Genomic DNA, 15,089 nt, shown 5'->3' on the forward strand with positions numbered 1-15,089 from the left:
AGAGCAAATGTCTCTTCATATGCAGGTCTTACGACAGGAGTTGCGGTGCTATCCCTGGTGTGCAGCTTCCAAACCAGGTGCTCAATGTCTTGCTCATGAATTCTCTCCCCACTTAATCAGCCAGGGTTAGTTGCTTTTGCTTGCAACTATGAACCCCGACTGAAGGAGGCTCTTGCATTTTCTTGCCTAGAGGGGGAATTCTTCTATACCATCTTCCCCAAAGTCTGCCTCTCAGGGGTGTATCAAGTATCCAGTGTCCTTAGCCAGTGGACAGTGTAGACAGAATGGCCTCCCAGTGGTTGCACTCTTGAGGATCTCCCTCCACCCTAATACCTGACACCCTATCTCCCATTTTCAGATCTCAAGACAGTAGCCAGCTTTCTGCCATCACTGAAGCAAAATGTCCCAATGTGGATGTGTGTGCCTGCTCCCCATTTTATCTTGGCTTTCTAGAAAACAAGCTCTAACCACCACCACCACCCCCTCTCCAGAGACTCCTTGGAGCCTGTGGTTTTCTAGCTATTTTGCCATTGAGTATGGGAAAGGAGATAAGGGAAGAGCACAAAGTTGAAATGCTTCCAGAAGCATCTAGTAGGTTTCTCTCTTATTAACACTGGTTTGTTGTTCCCTGCCTGAAATCAGACCATGTCTGTCATCACCCTGGGCTGGGGCAGGATGAATCAGACCCTGTACATCTAGGGAATCCTCAGGGATCTCCCCAGCCACCCTTGGCACAGAACCCAAAACAACTGAATGAACCAGGGTGAATTTCCAACCATGACACTGACAAGAGCCAAAACCATTCATGAGAGCCACCTCCTCAGTCCACTGAGTGTCCACATTGTAGGACTTTTCATTCACTTATAACTGTGTCTAGAAGCCTGACGCCTTCCCAGAAGCCTCCCCACCCCAGTTACATGTGTGGTCTCTGAGGGAGATTCACACTGACTGTGGGGCTTGGAGACAGTCAGCACTAGACAGCAAGACACGCTGTGCTGGTCCTGCTCCCCTGAGTACAAGATTGCCAGGTCAACATTCTCTTCCAAAGGGCTCTTTTGCCACATACCTTAACCGATTGATGTACCACAACTTGCTTTGGGTGGAAAAGGCAGAGATTTCATAATCCAGCTGGGAAAAATGAGACCTGAGAAGGCAAGAAGGACTTTCAGTGTGACAGAACCATGCCAACTGAGGGCTGCAGGTGCCAGCCCTGGTGATCCATCCACATCAGCTGTTGATGGCATCATCTGCCGGGCTTACCTTTTGGTAGGTAAAGGTTCCCATATGCTCCCTTCTATTCTTCCTCTTTCATCTAGTAAATACAGCATTTGGGGGGAAGTGCATAGTTCTCTGGAGATTCACCAAGGCAAAGGTATGAGCACTAGAATCTAGACCAACGAAAGGATGTTGTTGCTTTGCCCTCAAGAAGTGGCTTATTCTCCAAACAAAATTTGTTCATTATCTCCTGGGTTGTTGATCTGCTTCTCTTAGTGGGACTGGTCTACACCAAAGCTGGTGCATCTTCCCACCCATGGAGCTGCCTTAAAGGAGGCTAGACAGAGGGTAGGCATTGGAGACATGGAATCACCCAAGACACCAGAAAAATGCCACCTGTGTCAGGCTGCGAGAGATGGTCACCCGAGGCTAACTTTGCCCATCTTCCTCCACATCCTTTTGCAAGGTTGGGCTAAGGGTAAGAAGTCCTCAAATGCTCTGGCCTCATTGTTTCTGGCTCCAAAAAATCTCTCTTCTGTGTCCCTTTCCCAACCACAAGCCATGGCATTTGGAAGCTGTAAATCTTTGAGACTGTTCCCAACCTGTCATTTTATAGTCAAGGTGACCTTTGCTCCAGACGTGCTGCAAAGGCTGAAGGCAGAAGACATGTTCCAGGCTGCAATGTGGAGAATACATTCGGGATTTATGCATGGTACTCCTTGGCCCGGCCAGAAGCCCAGCATGTGGCAAAAAGGAGGAAAATGGCTGGAAATCTCCCCAAAGCTGACTGTGCATTTCTTCTGAATTTTCCCACCACAAACCTAGCCAAGTGTCCAGAATGGATGAGAAACAGATCAGTGGCCTATTGGTGTTAGAGTCCAACTCTGATGCTCATATTCCCTGAGAGATGCCCAGGCACCCTGATCTCAGACTTTCTGGGGCTCTGACGTCAAAGAGTGTCCTCAAAAGCAGTGAGTTTCTAAGGAAAATCTGAACCTCATTTAAGCCATCTGGTAGGCCTCTGACAACATCTTTTTTAGCTTGACAACACACGAGGCCTCTATTTCTCTCCACTTTGAAGTAACTGAAGTTCACTCTGTATCCACAATTCCTGTCTCTTTCTGACTCAGGCTCTCATCTCCCACCAGGAGCAGATACTAGACTCAAGCAGAGTCTCCCTAGTCGGCATTGGGAAATACCAGGTGAACAGGGTTGGACTGGCGGTCTGTGCAAGTCATGCCCTGGAGGGAGCAACACAGGAATGACCATCATCTGTGGAGCTGCGAGGGGATGTGTGGATCACCTTTGATGAGAGAGAGTGTTAGGCTGAAAAACATCTTCCCAAAGATGTCTATGCCCCAATTGGCAGAACCTGAGAGGATGTCACCTTGCATGGCAAAGGAGCTCAGTAGATGGGATTAAATTAAGGATCTGGAGATGGGGAGACTATCCTGGATTATCTGTGGGCCCAACTCAATCACAAAGGTCCTTACAAGAGGGAGGCGGGAGGTCAGAGTGAGCAACAGGAGATGTGATAAGGGAAACAGAGATCTTGAGTGATGGGAGGAAGGTGTCACGAGTAAAGGAATGTTGAAAAGAGCAAAGAACAGTGTTCTCCAGAAGCCTGCAGAAGGAATACGACATGGCAACACCTTGATTTTAAACTTCTGACCCCCAGGGGCCCCAGGGGCTTCTGTCAGTTAAGTGTCCAATTCTTGATTTCAGCTCAAGTCATGATCTTGTGGTTTGTGGGTTTCAAGTCCTGCATTGGGCTCTGCACTGACAGTGCAGAGCCTGCTTGGGATTCTCTCTCTCTCTCTCTCTCTCTCTCTCTCTCTCTCTAATAAATAAATAAATAAACTTTAAAAAAAACTTCTGACCTCCAGAAAGGTAAGAAAATACATCTGTTTTGTTTTAAGTCACTATGTTTTTGGGAAATTATTGTAGCAGCAATAGGAAATGAATACAGAGACCTAGGGTGGGGATTCATAGGACAAGGAGGGAGAGCTGGGAGTGGCCCCAGCAGGTCATAGATCTTCTGGCTCTGGGTGATTCAGTGCCAGAGAGTAATAGAAAAACCCAATTCACCTGGCTTACACACAAGGGAAAGTCCAAAGGCAGGTGGCTGCAACCAAGCTGGGTTGGTTTGGCCACTCAGTGATGTTACAGAGGATGTTGATTCTTCCGATCAGTCTGTTCTTTTTTTTTTTTTTAAGTTAGCTCTATATGCAACATGGGGCTAGAACTCAAGACCCTGAGATCAAGAGTTGCATGCTATACTGACTGAGCCAGCCATGCGCCCCACCCATCAGTCCATTCTTGTAGGCTCACTGTTCTCAGTCACAAGATGGCTGCCAAAGTTCCAGATATTGCATCCAAGGCACTCCATTGCCAAGATTCAGAACAGAAAGCCATTTCACCTTTGAGTCTCTTTGAGAGTGAGGAAAACTTTTCCAGAACACCCACACCCATCTCTAGAGGACTACTCCTCACATCTACATTGTTGGCCAGAATTGTACCACATGCCCATGCTTAAACCAATCCCTGGCAAACAGTATGGGAACATAATATGGCTCCCAGAAACCAGCCTCCCTGAAGCATTTGCCTTTTAGACTTTCTAAAGTTTTATTTATTTATTTTGAGAGAGAGAGAGCATGAGCAGGGGAGAGGCAGGGAGAGGGAGAGAGAGAATCCCAAGCAGGTGCCACACTGCTTGGGACAGAGCCCGACACAGGGCTTGAAGTCACAAACCATGAGACTGTGACCTGAACCTAAATCAAGAGTTGGTTGCTTAACCAACTGAGCCATCCAGGTGCCCCTGCCTTTTAGACTTTTAGCCAGGGAGCAGAGACCTGAAGTAAGTCGGAGTTGAGTTAGCAAGGAGGAAGGGTGTAAATCCATGTTGGGCAGGCATCCAGAAGTGTCTGTTCCACTTCTGTATGGGGCAGGCTTCACAGAACTCCAGAAGTGTCTCTCCCTGTTATTCCACACAGCTCTGGAGCTTACACAGCCTGTTCTATGTTCACCTGGCTTTCATCCTTCATCTGTGCGTGGAATGGGGTGGTTAGCTTGTTTCAGTCACCTTGGAGCCCACACTCTGAGTGACAACCCCACCATACCACCTTGGTGCCTGAGCTCTCCCTCACCTGGCCAGTTGCCTTGAATTACAGCGTGGAGCCTGAGTGAACCATCTGGCTCTCAGGTAACAGGGCCAGTGTTCTGCTGTCTCACAGGCACACTCCACCTGCAGCCACGACTGAGATGGGAATAGTTGGGGCTACTGTCCTCCAGAAGTGGCTCCTCAAGCTTCATGGGTTTCTCTGTCTTGTTACTCCCCAGAGGCAGACAGCTGCCCTCTCAGCCTGCCCGGCTTCAGCTTCCTCTGCCTGCTCATCATGGGTGAGCAGGTTCCCCAGGTCCCTCTCCATCTGGCCACATTGTGGACTTCTCTTCCTGCAGTCACTGCTCACCTCACAAAAGGCATCATGGGAACTTGTCCCCAATACAGAGGACTCCTGCACTCACTTCACTGTCCCCTTCACCTACTTTAGTCTCCCTGTCCCATCCACGAGACGGGAGAACCAGGAGGGACGGGGACACACACACACACACACACACACACACACACACACACACACTGAAATGTGGGGTGGGAGAGATAAGGAACGAAGAAGGAAAATGACCTAAATGTCGTGATGTCATGTGGTGTTACAGATTGGGTCCTGGAACAGAAAGAAGACGGAGTAGAAGAACTGGTGCAATGGGAATGAAGTCTATAGACAGTCAAGTGTACCCTTGCGATGTTCACCTCTTAGCTTTGACAAAGGTACTGTGGTGTATGTGTAAGACATTAACATTACGGGAAGCTGGCTGAAGGGCATATGGGAACTGTCTATACTATCTTTGCAACTTTCCTATAAATCTGCAGTTATTCAGAATTAAGAGGTCTTTTTTTTTTTTTTTTTTAAGGGAAAGAAAATAGTGTCAGGCCCACCCCATGCTCTTACAGTGTTTCCCACGGCCGGGCTGCTGCCATAGCCTCTGTCCCAGACCCAACCCTAAGACCGACGCTCTCCAGAGGAAGCAGGAAGGTGGAGAATTTTAAACCGAAAAGGCTCTGGCATGGATAGTTCCTGGGGTTGTTAGTAAGTACTCAGGGAAAGGGGGGAAGTGAATACGAGAACCAGTGAAGCTAAAAAGGCTTCTGAACTGCAGGACTCTGAAAGCCATTAATAGGATCGAGGTTTTAGAACTTTGCAAGAAGGGGCCATATCATGTGGTGTTTCCCTCCAAATTTATTTAACAAGACACCTTCCTGACCCTGAGGCCCAGTTCTGACCTTCCAGGCCCAGGCCTCACTGGTGCCTCGGCTGGAGAACCCAACCTGCACCCTGCTGCAGGAGCAGCCTGCCCGGAGCCCAGGCCCGCCATCGCTGTAACCACCTCACCTCAACGGGAAGCCCAGTCAGGTGCAGAAGAACATAGTCATCCTTTTGCGGATGACGAAACTGAGGCCGGGAGAAATGACATAATTCTTCCACGCTCACCGCGGTCAGCCGATGAGGCTGTGCCTTCCCTACCTGTGCTCTCCTCTGAAACCTGCTCCTAGAGAAAGCCCTCGTACCTGTCACCTGACTCACCCCTGTCACCTGACTCACCACCACAATCCTGCTATCTCCACACCAGCAGGACTCACTGGAACTTCGTGGTTTTTGCCCACTGCCAGCTGCTCCCTGCCTTGTCCTTCCTGTTCCCACACCTGAGGCCAGATTTGCTGACCCAAGAGTCTGAGCTCCACCAACTGGCCCCTCTCCCCACCGCTGCTACAGTTAACCTGCCCTTCCCTCAACCAGGTGATGACCAGAGACAGGATTGGGGACAGAAGGGAGCGGGGAGGCACAGAAAGCAAGGATCTTCACTGCCGGGTGCCTGTGCTGGACCCCGAGGGACAGTGAAGGGATGGTGAGAACCCAGTGTGGGGCCTGGTGTCCCAGACCACAGGGCACCGACCTTCCCTACCTGCCACTCTCCTTTAAGCGACCCAGATGTTAACTAGGAGATATGACGGGACCCTCTCCTGCAGATTTTAAAGCTCAGAGGGCTGGTGGGTGCGGGCCTTGTGTGACACTCCACTACCTGCGAGCCAGTGACATTGTCCCCACAGAACTCTTGAAATGCTTCTATGCTCCGTATGTTTATTTTGCAGAGGGAGGTCCCATGCAAAGGCACTGACCTTTCTCTGGGATTTACTTTGAGTTGCATTAAAATTGAGGGGCACCTGGGTGGCTCAGCCAGTTAAGCATCTGACTCAATTTCAGTTCAGGTCATGATCTCACGGTTGTGAGTTCGAGCCCATGTTGGGCTCTGTGCTGACAGCGCGGAGCCTGCTTGGGATTCCCTCTCTTCCTCTGTCCTTCTCCCACTTTCTGTCTCAAAAATAAATAAATAAACCATTAAAAAAATTTTTTTAATGGTATATTTATTGTTGAGAGAGCGAGAGACCGAGTATGAGCTGGGAAGGGGCAGAGAGAGGGAGACAGAATCCACAAAGCAGGCTCCAGGCTCTGAGCTGTCAGCACAGAGCCTGATGCGGGGCTTGAACCCGTGAACCACGAGATCATGACCTGAGCTGAAGTCGGACGCCCAACTGACTGAGCCACCCAGGTGCCCCAATAAATAAACATTTTTTAAAAAATTGGGATACTTTCCCTTTCCACTCACAACCCATCCCAGAATGATAACATCAATGATAAACTGATGATAAACTTTTCTTGAGAAAGACCAGTAGCTTTAGGATGCTTAGCAGAGCGAATATTATTATTCAAAAGTATGATTCTTTGTTCCCAAAGGGATCTCTTTTCGAGTATAAGCAGTAATACATTTAATGATAGAATAAATGCATAATGAAATAACCAGACTAAAAGTCTGACATCACTGGACAAATGGGGAAAAGATTTTTTTAAAAACACACCTCAGGCTGCAGACTGTGAGCGTCAGGTGCTTAGGGTTGTCTTAATTTATGAGGTACCTGTTGGCCTCCGAGCCCCCAACTGCTCATTCATGCAGTCATCTGTTCAGTGAGTGTTCTCTGAACTCCTCTCTTGTCCTCCTCTGTCACAGCCCCCTGCCTTAACTTTCTCTAGCATGTGTCACTCTCTAAAGTTATTTTTGATCTGTTTGTTGCGTGGTTCTCTTGTCTATCTCTCCACTAGATTATCAGCCCCACAGAGCGGGGACTATGTTGCTCCTGTTCAGTGCTGACTCTCCAGAACCCAGAACAATTCCAGAATAAACCACATACCACGTGCATGTTAATGTCATCGTGATTATCTTCCAGTGTCACTGAGAGGCAGGTACTGTCAGATAGCTTGAGTTCAAATCCTGGCTCTGCTGCTAACAAGCTGCGTACTAGGGAAGTTACTTAACCCTCCCATGCCTCAGTTTCCCTAAGTAACCACGGGAGTGTATTGAGTTAATATATGTGAAACACTTTGGAAGGATTCTAGCATATAAACGCTTCATAGCATTAGTTATAATTATTTAGTCAAGGCTAGCCCCAGGCCAAACTGTCTGTCTCCAAACCCCATCGTCACTCCCACGCTGCTGGTCTGCTCCCCCCCACTCATTGTCAGCCCCGTTTGATAGAGGTCCCTGACGTCCTTAGACTTCCCCAGCCTCTGAGAGCCTCCAGCCACACACCCACCAGGAGTGCCCTCTGGGGCCATGCACCATGCTCCAGAATGAGCTTCTGGCTCCAACACCCTATCATCACCTCTCCACAGAACGTTCTCCATCACCTCTCCACAGAACGGTCTCCATCCTGTTCCTGAGGACTAAAACAGCCGATCAACCGAACTGCATCTAAGTATTTAAGCACACCTGCCATTTCCCTTGACAAAATAGTCCCTGGATCGCCCCACATTGGCAGAAGAGTAAAAAGCTCATGGTGAGTAGACTCAGCTGGAAGGCCCAGTCCCATGTCCTCCAGAACTCCTGCTCCTTGGGGACCTCTCCGTAACGACCACGGTCACCACGCATGGGCTCAAAGGGAATGGCCCAGGTGCAGGCACCGGATGCCCCATTTCGCCACAAGACAGCCGAGGGCAGGTTGCAACGTTTATCAACTCTCCTCAGGCTCAGGGATGATTAGCCTCTCAGGCCCTCAGTGCCACCCTCATGATGCATCCTCAGCTGTATAGAGAAGGAATAATTTGGGGTGCCTGGGTGACTGTCAGTTGAATGTCAGATTTCTGCTCAGGTCCTATACTCACGGTTCATGGGTTTGAGCCCCTCATCAACCTTACTGCTGTCAGCATGGAGCTCACTTTGGATTCTCTGCCACCCCCCCCCCTCTGCCCCTTCCTCGCTCACACACACACTCTCTCTCTCAAAAATAAATAAACACTGAAAAAAAAAGAGAAGGAATAATTTCCTTCGGCTCTCTTAAGGTGGAGCTAGGAATTAAACTGACGTAAGACGGATCAGTAGGAGAAAAGCGCACACATTTTATCTGATATTTTTACATGTACGTGCAAGTCCTCAAAAGGAAAATAAAGGCCTAAAGAAGGCATTGGGCCCCAAAGCCTGACCAATTGTGGGAATGTGGTAAGACAAGGTGCCTCGGGCTGGGGACAGTAAATTGTGCGGCAGTGACTGGGAAATACATGGGGGAAACCAATAAAAGATAAGTTATTTTAGTGGGCTGGTTTGTACAGAGCCTTTCCAGCATCAACTCTCTACACTCTCCAGTGATAAGAAGGTTCTCATCCTGGTACAGGGAGGGCATTTCTCTCAGGGGAAATTTTATCGCCCACTTTTAGGTAGAAAGGGGAAAGTCAGGGAGCCCTTACTGCATTCGCTATTGAAGTGCCTTCAGCTCAGAATAATCCATATACTAAAGCTGCATATGACAAGTGAGGGGGATATCTTCTGATCCCCTGCAGCTGGAACACTCTTCTCTCCTTCTCCTGGCTGTATCCACTCACAGTGTCTGTCTGCAAATCTTTGTGTATATCCACTTCCTCCAGGAAGCCTTCCCTGATAGCACAAGCTGGAATTCCTTTCCTGCACCTCCTGTCCAGGCCCCCGTTCACACAATATCACCTGATGCCCTGTCTGATCCCCTGAGAGGGGCCACAGTAATCTTATCCTAATTGCTATCTCCAGCATGGGGCCTGGCATAGAGCGAGCCTTTTCTTACTATTTGTTGAGCTGCTAAAGAAAAATTTATTTCAGCTCCAGTGCTCAGATGATGTGTTTCTTGCTTCTGGTTAAAAAACTAAGCTGCTGGGGAGCCTGGGTGGCTCAGTCGGTTAAGCTTCTGACTTTGGCTCAGGTCATGATCTCGCGTTTCGTGAGTTCGAGCCCTGCATCAGGCTCTGTGCTGACAGCTTGGAGCCTGGAGCTGCTTCAGATTCTGTGTCTCCCCCTCTCTCTTCCCCTTCCCAGCTCGCACTCTGTCTCTCTCTCTCAAAAATAAACACCAGGGGCGCCTGGGTGGCTCAGTCAGTTAAGTGTCCGACTTCAGCCCGGGTCACGATCTCATGGTCCGTGAGTTCAAGCCCTGCGTGGGGCTCTGGGCTGACGGCTCAGAGCCTGGAGCCTGTTTCCGATTCTGTGTCCCCCTCTCTCTCTGCCCCTCCCCTGTTCATGCTCTGTCTCTCTCTGTCTCAAAAATAAATAAACGTTAAAAAAAATTTTTTTAATAAAAAAAATAAATAAACACCAAAAAAAAATTTTTTTTTTTTAAAACTCAGCTTCTGACATACTGTTGGAAAACAGATTTCTGTGAAACATGAAAAAGTGAAGAGCATTAGGGAAAAACAGGAAGATATTTGTCTCCATTGTCCTACCTGTGGCTCCCAGGCTCTGCCCCCAGACTTTTTCCCACAGCCAGTGCTGCCCTGAGAGACGCTCAGGAGGTGAAAATAGTCTGCAATGGGTTGGGCTGCACCATTCAGCTCAGGTCTGCGGCAAAACATGTCATCTCACTTCATCTTTATTTGATAGATATTTTTAATTTGAATGGATGATTTTAATTAAATATTAAATAAGTGTCAATGAAACAAGTATAAAGTAAAAGTGTTCATTCTCTTTGAAAATATTAAGACATGATAAAGACCTTAATAACATTTTATGTTTACTCCTCTCTTACCCCTCCTTCACCATCTTGTTCCCCATCATTTCTGACCCCTCCTGGGATAGTGGGTGGGGGGTGGGGAGGAGGGGAGAAGTGAGGCATTAGGGGGGAAAGAAACCTCCTTGTCAGGTACTATCATAAACTGACATGGCTCTCTCTGAGACGAGAAGGTGTTGGAAACTGAATCTTCCTCTCGTGGGGCAGGAGTGGGTTCGTAGCAGATACCCCCAGTCAGTGGGGGCACTCTCTTGTAGTCCCCTTGACAAGAACACCTGCATCTATCCTCTGGTTGATCTGTTACTCCGTTCTGTAAAGGGCTTTTCACGGTGGCCCCTTCCGGGACACCCAGGAATAGAGGCAAAAAGGAAAGGAGGCTAAAGCAATGAGCTAGCTGGAGAAGTACACCCTGACTGCGTAAACAGTGAGCATAAAGGCCCTAAGCTGAGCATGCCTGAGGAACAGCAAGGAGGCCCATTTGGCTGGAGCACAGCGAGCAAGGGGGCGGCAGGAGGAGATGAAGGTAGAGAACAGCAGGGACTGGTGGGCACGGGGCCTGTAGGCCAGGACCTTGGCTTTACCCTGTGTGGGGTGGACGGCAAGCCATGGGAGGATTTTGCCAGGAGGAGTGACATGATCTGAATTTAGCTTTAAAAGGATGAGTCAGCCACTGTGTGGAGGATAGATGTGGGGAAAAGGGGGAATGGGAAAGGCCGAATGATGGAGATTAACCAGGAGGCTTTGCAGTCATCCAGGTGAGAACCAGTAGTGGCTCAGACCAGGCTGGAAGTGCTGAAGGGAGTGAGAGGGGGATGTGGCATCCTTTGGAAGTAGAGTCAACAGAATCCCTGGCAGACTGGATCAGAAGTATGAAAGAAAGAGAAGAATCAAAGCTGACTCCAAAGTTTTGGGCCTCAGCAAATTCGTGGAAGGAGAGTGTTTGCCTGAGGAAGACTGCGTATTGATGATAAGGACGGAATCAGGAGATGGTTTGGATGTGATAATTTTGAGATGTTAGATTATCAATTGGCAAAGTCACGCAGGCAGTTGGATGCATGAGTCAGGGGCTCAGGGAGAAGATCATGCTGGAGATATCAATTTTGGAGTCATCAGGATGTAGATGTCATATAAAGTCATGAGACTGAACTGGTCAAAAGGCAATGAAAGTAAATAAAGAGGAGAGGAGGTCCAAGGGCTAAACCTTGGAGCCTCCAACCTTAAGATATGGAGATACAGAGAAACTGCAAAGACTCTGAGAAAAGCGCCCAGTAGGCAGGAGAATCAGCAGTATCTCAGAAGCCAGTATGAAGCAAGTCTTCAGGAATGACCGACTGTGTCAAATGCTACAGAGGTGGAGAAGATGCATTGACCACTGGCAACATGGGATCACTGGGGACCTTGACAATGGCCCTTTGGGCAGAGTGAAACCTGATTAAGTGTAGCCAAAAGAGAATGGGGAGGAGAGGAAGCAGAGACAGTGGCACAAATCTTTTGAAGACTTTGCTGTAAAGGACAAAAGAGAGGCAGTAGCTAGATGTGGGAGGGAGATGTGAAGTCAATGGAGGTTTGGAGGTTTGTTTTTAAGATACGAGACATTAGAGCATGTTTTTATGATAACTGGAATAATAATGTAGGAGAAAGAGAAGAGACTTGCCAGAGTGAAGTGCTTAGGTGGGCAAGAAAGGATTAAATCTAGAGAGCATCAAAAGGGACTGATCTCAGATCATGCGCATCATGATAGAGTAGAGTAAATGGGCATCAATACAAGCAGGATGGCCAGGGTAGCATGTGGGAGCTCTATTCATGTTCTCAATGAAATATGGACTGAGATCATCAGCAGAGAGTGAGGAGGGAGACGAAGGTTGGAGGAAAGAGGAGAAGGTGTGAAATAGTTTAGGAGAGTGGAAAATGGAGGCAGATTGCCAGGCAAAAACAAAAGCTCACTTGAGATCACTGGTTATGGAGTTAAGTGAAACCAACCAGCATGGTTGTTTTTCCAGCCAACTAAGCAACCCCAGAGGAGGCATGGAATCGACACAGACTTCAAAGAATTGTTATAAAATACCTTTTTAAAAAAATTTTGTTTTAACAGCAAAGATGTTTAACGCATCCGCAAAGTATATTGGGAAAAGTGAAATAGAAACTCTCCAAAAATGAAAGTAAAAATTTAATGTAATTTCATTTAACCTAAAGTTAAAAAAAAAAGGAAAGAAACTCTCACATATATCAGGTAAGACTATAAATTGGTGCAATTAACTTCAGAAATTATTTCCTAAGTCTTCAAAATATTCATTTTGCCCTTCTTCCGTGAAACGGATGTTTACAAAGTCACAACATGAAAAAATCCTCAAGATATAAAGTCATGCGCTAACAATAAGCAGGATAAAATACATTTTGAAAAGTCACAGGGAAAATCCCAAAATGTTGATTGTAGTTATCTTTGGCTAGTAGGATTATAGATTATTTTCATTTTTTTCGTTATTGCTTCTTGTATTTTCCAAAATGGGATGTATTTCTGCCAAATCAGAAAAAAAAATACTATGTTTAAAAATATGATCCTTCCTGGGGCGCCTGGACGGCTCAGCTGGTTAAGCAGCTGACTGCGGCTCAGATCATGATCTCATGGTTCGTGAGTCTGAATCCGGCATCAGGCTCCCCACTGACAGTACCGATGGAGCCTGCTTGGGATTCTCTCTCTCTCCCCCCCTCTCTCTGCCCCTCCCCCATTTGTGCTTCTCTCTCAAAATAAATAAGTAAACTTAAAAATATATATACGGTCCTTTCTGAAAGCAGGAGGATGGATTTGAAGGCAACAGAGTTTTTCCCAATCCTGAGATTCACGTAGAGTCTCCACAGTCTGGTATTTCAGACTGTGCAAATTCCAGGCACATCCAAAAACTCCCTCTCAGTCTGTTTACGTCATCAGAGTTAAGCACCCTAAAGTTTTAACCTAAAGATAAAAGGAGTATTTCATGTACAACGAACTATTTATTCAAGGTGTAATAACAGATTCTTATTCTAGAGTGATCAGTGTCTCCCAACTCCTTCCTTTCCAGACTTGCCTCAGCCCTCGCCAGAATGTAGAGAAGGCTTTCTGAACTTGGGAACATCTAAATCCAGGAGGTATCCTGCCCAAGGTTTGTCAAATTATTTTACTTATAAATTCACCAAAGAAAGCATTAGAATGCATTAAAAGAAACTTCTAGTAATGTATCAATCAGCTGTTGATAACATATGTTATGTTGGTAACGTAACAAACAACCATAGAATGTCAACAGCACACAATAAAAAGCATGCATTTCACTTGTGCATTTGTGTATTGGCTGGAGCCAATCTGATACAGGCTGAGCTCATCTGGGCAGCTCTAAGCTGCAAACTGGGACCAGATCTGCTCCATGCATCTCTTATCCTCCTTAGACCAGTGGGCTAACTTGGCATATTCTCATGATGGCGGGGGGGGGGGGGGGGGGGGCGGGGAATGTATGAAAAATTAAGCCCAACCATGCAAGTAGATGTCAAGTGCCTGCTTGGATGTCTGTTAACAGCCCATTGGCCAAAACAAGTCACATGACAACAACAAGTTATCTCTAGTGGAAGGAACTGCAGAATCACAGGGAAAAAGCATGTGAATACCTGGGAGGAGTGAAGAACCTGAGCCAATAAATCAGCCTACCATTAGCAGTAAAGAAAGAAAAATTTTAAAATGCAAACATGGAAGGTAGAAATTAATTTACAAAGACTTAATTCCTTAATCATAATCTAATTGTGGATATCTCCTATTTCTAGTTACTTTCTCAACACCCCTGTTGAAACTCTACCCCCAAAGCCCCTGTATTCAGTCCTTGAGTGGCATTTCTCATACCCATCTCTTCCAGAGGAATGAGTTGAGCCAGAGACCCAGGCTAGATCGGTCAGCAGGTTACTGGACATCAGCCTAGGGAAAAAAAAGAAATCTTGGCTTTACTATCCTGGGTATACCAGCGTCTGAAGCCCCTCTAAGCCCTCCAAGCCAGCCTCAATGCCATCCAGTCTGCCCGGCATTCCAAAGCCCCATCAAGTGACGAGGAAACAGGTCTAAAGGGTCATTTCTCTAATCTTTCTTGGAGGCTGGAGCCTGAAGCCTGATCTACATACTATCAGGTTCCTTCAGTGGGAGATGAGGTTTGGGAATTCTGTCATTATAGGGAGACCACCAGTCATCTGAAACACCCAAAAAGAACATGCCTTAATGGGCATTAGAATATGCTTAATACAGCCTGAAATCGACTTCCCCCACCTCCTCCCCCCCACACACTCACCCCACTCCTTCTCTTTCTGCCTTTCCTTCTCCTTCTTCTTTTCAAGCCCACTTCCCAACTGACCTGAACCTTCAACAAAGGCCCAGCGTCAGTCCAACCACACAGCCTGGGGCCCAGAAGTGCACCACAGTAATGATTTGTATCCCAATGTCACACTCGTGTCACTGACACAAGTCAAGAGTTCCATGTTCTGCTGTGAAACGTGGTGGTGGCCAGTGCTGGACTGTGGGGTCAGACAGACCCGGATGGAAACCCGTCTCCCTCCTCTTACCTATCATGTGACCTTAGGCAAATTGCTTAACCCCTCAGCGGGCTTTTGCGGTCTCAGCAATAACATGCAAAAATGCAGGTGTCTGTGGCCAGTGACCTTAAATGTGAAACAACGGTCACCCAGCAACAAGTCAGAAACACCTGGTGGTATCTGTTAGATGTCACCACAT

At 47.3% G+C, this 15,089-nt stretch overlaps 2 long non-coding RNA genes across 3 annotated transcripts; one reads left to right on the top strand and one right to left on the bottom strand.

Annotated features, from left to right (window-relative positions):
- Positions 1–1,052: 1,052 nt before the first annotated feature.
- Positions 1,053–14,880, bottom strand: LOC109498198. Of its 2 annotated transcripts, none has more exons than XR_002741234.2 (3): positions 14,650–14,880; positions 14,214–14,285; positions 1,053–1,144 (listed from the first exon to the last, which is right to left on the bottom strand). It is a non-coding gene; the product is annotated as an uncharacterized LOC109498198 (long non-coding RNA). The 2 variants fall into 2 exon arrangements; XR_002154877.2 differs by lacking the exon at positions 1,053–1,144 and adding an exon at positions 12,506–12,866 and having other exon boundaries at positions 14,713–14,880.
- LOC123384297 lies at positions 4,830–13,758 on the top strand. The gene is made up of 4 exons (XR_006595138.1): positions 4,830–5,041; positions 5,185–5,360; positions 8,023–8,161; positions 13,408–13,758. It is a non-coding gene; the product is annotated as an uncharacterized LOC123384297 (long non-coding RNA).
- Positions 14,881–15,089: the final 209 nt, after the last annotated feature.

Source organism: Felis catus, chromosome A1, assembly GCF_018350175.1.
Source record: "Felis catus isolate Fca126 chromosome A1, F.catus_Fca126_mat1.0, whole genome shotgun sequence".
Classification (NCBI taxonomy): Eukaryota; Metazoa; Chordata; class Mammalia; order Carnivora; family Felidae; genus Felis; species Felis catus.